Source organism: Quercus robur, chromosome 5 (genome assembly GCF_932294415.1).
Source record: "Quercus robur chromosome 5, dhQueRobu3.1, whole genome shotgun sequence".
Lineage (NCBI taxonomy): Eukaryota > Viridiplantae > Streptophyta > Magnoliopsida > Fagales > Fagaceae > Quercus > Quercus robur.
Window position 1 is genome coordinate 72,714,879 of NC_065538.1, and position 8,743 is coordinate 72,723,621.

The 8,743-nt window shown below is 36.1% G+C and overlaps 1 pseudogene; it reads left to right on the top strand.

Annotated features, from left to right (window-relative positions):
* The first annotated feature begins 361 nt into the window (after nucleotides 1-361).
* On the top strand, nucleotides 362-6,741 carry LOC126727002 (plastid-lipid-associated protein, chloroplastic-like; annotated as a pseudogene).
* Nucleotides 6,742-8,743: the final 2,002 nt, after the last annotated feature.

Genomic DNA, 8,743 nt, shown 5'->3' on the forward strand with positions numbered 1-8,743 from the left:
AAACCCACCAAAAAGATTAGGAATTTTTACCTCAAATAAAAGAGATGAAGATGCAATGGTTCCGAAGGACTTTTTTCGGCGATCTTACTAGAAAAATTATGGTGGAGATGGTGGTGAGGAGTGGGTATTGGTGGGAGAATGAGGGAGTGTGAGAGAGGAGTGTTTGTTGTGTTTGTGAGAAAATGAAAATGAAAAAGTGGAGAGGACCACTAAGTTGACCGGCCAAGATAGTGAGAGTGTGAGATGATTTTCTTGTGGTGGGAAGCATATGGGGTGGGTGGGTCACGTGGGGTCTCAAAAATCTGATCCTACCCCCCCACCCCGCACCCCCCCCCCCCGCCCCTCGGGGCGTTTTTAATAAAGGGTTGAGATGTTACAAAATATCTCTGGGACATTCCAGAACTTTAGGCACGCGGCTTTATCATAGGCTACGACATGACATGATCTTGCCAAATTACATTAATATATCTCTTGGACATTCTAGAACCTTGGACACTTGGCCTCATCATAAGTTATCATATGGCATGATTTTGGCAAATTGCATGAAAATATCTCTTGAACATTCTAGAACCTTGGACACTTGGCTTTATCATAGGCTGCCACATTGCATGATCTTGACAATTACATGAAAATATCTCTCGAAAATTCAAAAATCTTGGACACTTGGCCTCATCATAGGCTATCACATGGCATAGTCTTGGCAAATTGTATGAAAATATCTCTTGGATATTCTAAAACCTTGGACACTTGGGCTCATCATAGGTTGCCACACGGCATGATCTTGGAAAATTGTACGAACAAGATCACAACAATTCAAATGTATATTCATACAACAATCAATTGAAAATTTGCATAACATGAAAAAAGAATATGATTTTGATTGAATTTGGACACGCTCAATTAAATGAAAAATGAATTTCCAAGGAACACACACTTCTCCAATAAAAATTGTGGGACCAATTCAATTAAATGTGGCAATTCAATTGTAAATAATTGGACCCAAAGAATGCAATGACACGCGTTCCTGAAAAATCAAGTAATTTTGAAAATTAAAATTTGACTTTCTGGCAGGTATTCAAATCAAACAAAGGGCAATTTAAGGGAAAGTAACACAAGATTCAATGCAATAATGCACATTTTCCATGAAAGATTCAATGAAACAATTTTCATGTTTTCACAGTAATTCGCCCAATTCAGGCATGACTTCTGTTCAAGGACAATCAATTTGTACGGGATTTTATGGTCTTTAAGTTAAACTTGGTTATTCCCATAAAATTGATTGAAATCAATAAAAAACACAGTTTAACTATTGAATTCACCAAATCCTTAATTTTAAGCTCTCTTTTTCATCAAATTGTAGGGTCAGACAAAACACAATATCGAAGTCCTAATAAAAAAGATTTTTTTAAGAGGAAGAAAATCAGATAGCTAGATGTTGTGATGGACCAGGCCATCTCCTTACTCTGGGCTAATGACCCACTTAGGAAGTAAAGAGATAATACGGTCACATCAGCATTACAAAAAGCTGCCCAATGTGTAAGATTCTGGGCTATGTAGGGTGTTTTCCTACTTTACGTAGCAAAAGTCCCAGAGCCCAAAAATAATCTTATGGGCTATTTCATTTCTAGAAGAGAAAGAATATGATTTCCTATCCAATAAAAGATGGGTTACTAGAATTACTCGTCCAAAAGATATAGAAGTGGAGCTGCATTGGGTGTTAGCCCATGACTGTTCTGGCCGAAAGATTATTATGGGCCTTAGACTTTAAAATGTAATTTGCCGACGCCCAGGCTCCGCTTTATTTCGGTGTCAAAGTTTTTTTAGTTTTTTTCTTTGCCCATGTCCCAACCCAATCACAATCATTGATTTTGCCGTTCAAATCCCGGCAGCATAATCATAATCAATGGATGAATGATCAAAAGACAATGAAGGGTCCTTTCATTTATAGTCGGCTTTATTTTCCTCCAATGCCTTCACATCCACGTGTCGAACACATGGACAACCTCTGTGTTCCCTAGTGATTTGCGCATGCACGTTTCTTTTCTAGCAACATTGTTGTCAAAACTAGGTAGGCGGTATGGTTGCCCAGTACGAGGAAGTATACCCTGTTACGAGGGTATGCTTCCTCACAAGACAAGCTGGTGGGATGTATATATTAACTCTACTCTCTGTTCTTAACTCTCAGTTCACTGTTCTCTCTCAAGCAAGGAAAAACCCAAAATCAACGCTGTAAAAATGGCCTTTGTGTCACAGTTAAGCCAATTCACTCTCTCAGCGGTCACTCCACAAACCCAGTTCACTCCCAGAGCTTCAGTTTTTGCGCCAAATTCTGTTAAAATCGGAGCGAAACGGGTCGAGGAAACCCGGATTTGGACCGGGGAATTGGTCCGGGAGAGGCCGAGTTTCCAGGTCGGAGCGGGGAGCGAAGAGGAGTTGGGTCCTGAGAAGGAAGAGGTGCCCGCGGTGGCGGTGGCGGAGGCAGAGGAGAAGGAGGAGGAGGTGAAGACGGTGGAGCCAAGCGAGATCGATTGTCTGAAGAAGGCTTTGGTGACCTCGTTTCACGGGACTAACCGGGGGCTAAGTGCGACGAGCGAGACAAGAGCCGAGATTATCGAGCTTACCACGCAGCTGGAGGCGAAAAATCCTACCCCTGCACCCACTGAGGCCTTGACTCTTCTCAATGGGAAATGGATTCTCGCGTAAGTGTTTGTTTACACTGTTCGAACTCTCAGGATTACCTGCCTTAATAGTATCATATATGAACATGTGCATCAAAAGCTTAAAAGTGATAGGAAATTCTGAAACTTGTTTAATTAAATCTTAGTAGAGAAGTAACTTGCTTTCTTGGTTCAATTGGTGGTTTTCACCTTTGGAAATGGAAAATTTCGTAAAATTTTAGGAGTTCTAGACCAGATAGTAAGAAAGGGGATAATATCATTCGATGAATCTTGTTTGGAAACTAAGAAATTTTTTGGTTGGTTGAGTGGCGTATTAGACTATTAGTATATGAGTTCTTCTAAGGTCATAATCTCACAAGTCACAACATTTTACCAAAAAAAATGTGGTGTTAATCTAACCTAAGTTAAAATAAAATAAGAAAGATTATACCCGGTTCCAACATAACTGAAAACAAGGTTGTTCAGAAAATGTTTTAAGATTTTTATTGTGCCTAAAAAATTTCTCTATATTATAGTAATTGCTTAGTAAGATTATTGTAGTGTAAGAATATTTTTGTAGAAAGCATTCCAGTAGGTGTTCATGATTCAACTGGCAATATGATATTGTATTTGTGTCTTGCAGTTTGATCTTTTACACCTTGATTAATGCCAATGGGCTCTAGTTAAAAGGCACTCACGATCAAATAATGATTAAATCACTAAATTCATAATTTTCTAATAGCTTAAGTTTTGGGGGTAATCAGTAATTTAGTGAAAACAAAGATATAAACAATGAGATTTGAAAGAAATATGTTCAGATGACATAGCTGAGACAAGAGCCTCATGTTCTACTATAGTGAAACTAAGCGACTCACTAACACTGTGTTTGGTTGAGGTGAAAATAGGGAGGATGGAAAACATAAGGAGGAAAATAGGGTGGAAAACAGTGTCTTCCATTGTTTGGCAAAAGAAGGAAAATGGGGAGGAAGGAAAACCCGGGAGAAAGTTTTCTCTCCTAGGCCCACAATTTTCATCCTCCCAAATTGGGAGGAAAATCTGGAGAGAAAAGTGCTGTGAAAGAACTTTTACACAAATACCCTCTCCCAATGTCTACAACAACCCAACACAGCAGAATAAGAAGAAAGAAGCAGAAAATAACCACCCAACCACCAAACCCAGCACCACCACCAAACATCGCAACCTAGCACAGAAAGTTAACCCAAAATCAATAGAAAATTAACCCAAAATCAACGGAAAAGCAATTAGAAAACCCAACTCAAAATCAAGACAAACCCACTGGAAAACCCAACTCAAAATCAATCAAAACTCACCGGGAAACCCAACCCAAATCATCATGGACACACCACAAAATCATCAAAATTGTTCTAAATCTAGATCCAAATTCATCAAACCCACATACAAATTCATATAAATAATCAAACCGAAATTGAAAAAAGAAGGAGAAGAAGAAGAAAGAAAGAAGAAGATGCTAAAGAAGAGGAAGAAAAACCCAAACCGGAATTTTGCTTTCTCTGCCCAAAATCACTGCCTTTAATCAAACCCAGCCCAAAATCATCATCTATAATTAAAGGATAAAACTCAAATTGTTAAAGAAGAAGAGGAGAGAAAAAGATTCTCCAAAAAAAAAAAAAAAAAAAGAAAAAAGAAAGAAAGAAGGAGAAGAAAGAAAGGCGGAGATAGAGATAAGGACTGAAGGAGTGTATTATGACTCAGAAAAAAGAGGGAGGGGTTAGGTGGGGTAGGTGGGAAATAATAGAAAAAGGGAAGAGAAATATTATTTTAATAAAAAAAGTGTGTATAATAAATAAATTGATGTGAGTGTTTTGTAAAAATGATGGTATAAAATAGAAAAATGTAAGTTTTTTTTTTTTGTATAAAATAGACGGAATTTTTTAGACAGACTGATGCAGCTGCTCTTATTACTTTTGCCTCTTCTCATCTTACCTTCACAGCACACCAACGTCTAGCAGTCCAGGTTCTCTTTTTTTTTTTTTTTTTTCAATGTGACCTGATCAAGTTGTACATTATTGTAATTTTTACATTATAATAATAAAAATAATAACATAAATTTATATATATAATGTGGTAAATTTTATATTATTTAATGAGTACAAATAAATCTATTTCATACCTATTATGTAACAAGGGTATTATGGTCAATTTATATAAATTATATTTTCCATCATTCCCTTTTTCTCTCCAACCAAATAAAAGAGTTTTCCACCCTCTTACTTTTCCACCCCTCCAACCAAACACACAAGAGGGAAAACTAAATATTTTCTATCCTCTCATTTTTCCACTCCTTCAATCAAACGGACCCTAAAGGCAAAATTTATGAAGTTTTGCCGTTTGAACCACATTTGTTTAAGGTAGAAAAGACTTAGAGAGAAAAGACAAGACATCTGTTTGTACTACAATTTTTTAATGTAGAATAAACTTCTTATATGTACTTGTTAGTGTTAGAAGACAGACAGGAATCCAACTCTAGGCTGTTTGTGACTTGTGATAATCAAGTTGCTTTGTAATTTGGTTTGGCCCCCTTCATGGAATTCAGACATCCACCAAAGCTAAATTCCACAGGACTTGGGTTGTGTACAAACTTTGTAGCCAGGATCAAAATGATCAACCCAAGAATGGTGCATCTTTACACTCATCTAGTTCTTGTTATGTGAGGCATGCATACTTGCATAGAGGTCTCTAGATCTGGTAATGTTTTTACATATGGCATTCTGCTATTTTTACATTATAGGTCTGACACATATAATTAATTTAAAGCAAAACCTAAAAAATTCGATTTGGCCAAGGGCCTTTTAGTCGAATAGGCACCTCTTCATGTGCAAAGTGCATGGGGTCTAGGGGAGAAAGGTTCGAGATACAGAGTTAGCAATATATTGTAATTATCTCTAAAAAAAAAAAAAGATTTGATATGACGTTGTTGCTTAATGTGTTAGCTATTTGCTGAGAAATGCTTTGTAGTTATCCTTGGAAGTTGATGTATAGCAACAATTAATATTGGAAATATATCATGAAACAACAAGATTTTTTTGTTTTTGTTTTTGTTTTTTTTTTTTTTTTTTCATAAGAGTTCTCATGTTTCTTCTTCTAGTACTCATGAGAATAGTCATGTACATGGTGAATTTGAATTTTGTGTGTGAAGTAGGTACACATCTTTTGCAGGTTTATTCCCATTGTTGTCGAGGGGTGCACTGCCCTTAGTGACGGTAGAAGAAATATCACAGATAATTGACTCAGAAAATGTTACGGTTCAGAATATTGTTCGGTTTGCCGGGCCATTGGCTACAACTTCAATTAGTGCCAGTGCCAAGTTTGAAGTCCGAAGTCCAAAGAGTGTGCAGGTTTTATTTTCGTTTCTTTTAATGTTATCCTTTCTCATCAATCACTAATTATGCCTACATGTCTAGCAATCTAAAGTTATAGATTTTTCTTGCATATATGGTTCAAATCTCTATTAAGGACCACACATTAAAGGGTGCAAATCAAAATTATATTCCAAGTACCTTCCGCATTCAAAGATTCCCTTTGGCCATGTTGTTCTATCACACCTTAGAGAACTTTGAAGCTTTGGATTTAGCCCTTTCCTTTTTTTTTTTCCTCCCTCTATTCAGATCAAATTTGAAGAAGGTATCATTATTGGGACTCCCTAATTAACTGACTCCTTAGTGATACCCGAAAATGTGGAAATTCTGGGGCAAAAGATTGACCTTACACCCTTCAAGGGCTTACTCAACTCTGTTCAAGACATAGCTTCATCTGTTGCGAAGACCATTTCCAGCCAGCCACCAGTGAAGTTCTCTTTCTCAAACAGCAATGCTGAATCATGGTTACTTACCACCTACCTTGATGAAGAACTTCGAATTTCGATGGAAGATGGTGGCAGTGTGTTTTTTCTCATCAAGGAAGGCAGCTCCCTCTTGACAGCTTGGGCAAACTAAAATTTTCTTTTATAATTTCTTATAAGGATACTGCCTCAACAAAGACATTTTATTTAATAAATCTTTGGTGATGAATGTAAACTGGATCTCTGATATGGTGTTTGTAAAGATATGGAAGAGTATATCCATAACTTAAATTGGTTGTCAATCTTACGTCATTCTAACGGCATGTACACTCTTTACTAATATATGATTTTTCTTGACCCTAGAGCATTGTTCTGCATTTGATGGGAGTCAATTACGTGTCTGCTATTTTTATTTTTTTATTTTTTTTTAATTCTATGATTTTGTGAAAACTACTATTTTATTGACATTGAGACTAGGGGTGTACAAAAAATGGCTCTAACTAACTGACCACACCTAAACTGGTCGTTAAATGTGGTCACTGCACCACCAACCATGGTGGAGGTGCAAAAACTAGGTTGTGGTTTTGTTTTTAAAAAACCGCACTTCACCGCACCTAATAATACTATATCATTTTTATTTTATATATTTAATATATCTTTTTCAATAATTAGAAATTACTAAAAACTTTTACAACTAAAATCCCATAGGCCTATTCTAAATCAGCCCAAAACAATGGAAAAAAAGAAAGATATTTGGGCAAGTCCAAACTAGCCCAAAATGGGAATAAAAAGCCCAGCACAACATAGACAAAACTGCATTGAATTGTATGGTCTAAAACTGTAACCAATCACAAGGTGACCAATCAGTTTATAGTGAGGGGCACCGAATCGCATGGTGTATATTCCTCGGGGTGTGATGATAAATATGATTATTAAAGGCGACACAATTACACACTTATGATCATTTAGTCAGTACTAAAGAAATCAATAAAAATAACTGTATCAATACACAATAGATTTTGACTCTATAAGAACATTACTATGAACTCTTTTGAAAAATTGAAACTAAACTCCATCTTTTCTTACAGGAAAACCAAGCTAATTCATTGAAAAATGGTCGGGCAAAGCTGGAAAGAGAAAAAAGAAAAAGAAAAATTACAGCCTAGAACCCTTTTCTTTATTGTTATAATGGATGGTTACCTTTGTTAGTCGAGCAAGCAAAGTAGTAGATACCAGTAACTTTCTTTAAATTGTGAGCTGTCTATGGAACAAAGCAGGATTGCATACATTGTCTGATGGAGAGAGAAATGGAGAGAGACATAGACATGGAGAGGGAGAGAGAGATGGATAATTTGGAAATATTGATGGAACCTTATGGATTATTCATGGAAAAAAATTGGGAAGCAGTGAAGAAATACTACACGGAGAAAGATAGTGCATACCTGGATTCTTCTCTAACAGTCACCAAGGACACTGCACTTCATATTGCTGTTTTCAGCAAAAACAAGGAATTGTTGGAGTTTTTAATAAAGCATGGGAGATGGAGAGGAGAGAAGAGGGAAGGTGGCTGCAATATATGGGGAAACACACCACTTCATGAAGCGGCAGCAACTGGAGATAAAGAAATGGCATGAATCTTATTGAAACTAGCTTTTTAACCGGCACTATGTGCGTGAACCTTTTATTTATATTTATTAGAAAGAAATTTTTTTTAATAATATTTAAATACACTTTTCCAACATACTAAACACCCAACACACATCTCCATTTACAAATCTAATTAGAAACACCATAGGTAGATACCAAAAACTAATTTAACCCAAATCTAATACAAAATACTCAAAACAAAATTTATTTTAAACCCAATACAATAATTAAAACCAAATCTAACTCAAATATCTAAATCTAAAACAATTTGAAGATGCTGATTCAGCATCAGCTAACTTTTTTTTCTTTTGAATTCCAATGTGCCTTTGCATTGCTTTTTGTGTGGTTATGTGCTCAATGTTCATTTCATATCTCAGTTGTTCTTTTTGTTCTTGCTCCTTTCCAATCGACCAAATATCGTTTCCCCTTCTTATTTTCTGCCTATCATGTCCCTTTTGTGAGGAATAAATATAGACCTTTGTGGATTCCGTTCAACCCCAACATTTATATATTGCACAAAGTAAATGTATCTTAGAAGCTTGATAAGAAACTATACAATTAAAAAAAAAAAAAAAATCATAAATGCATATAAATCACAAAGTTTGATCATAATCTACAG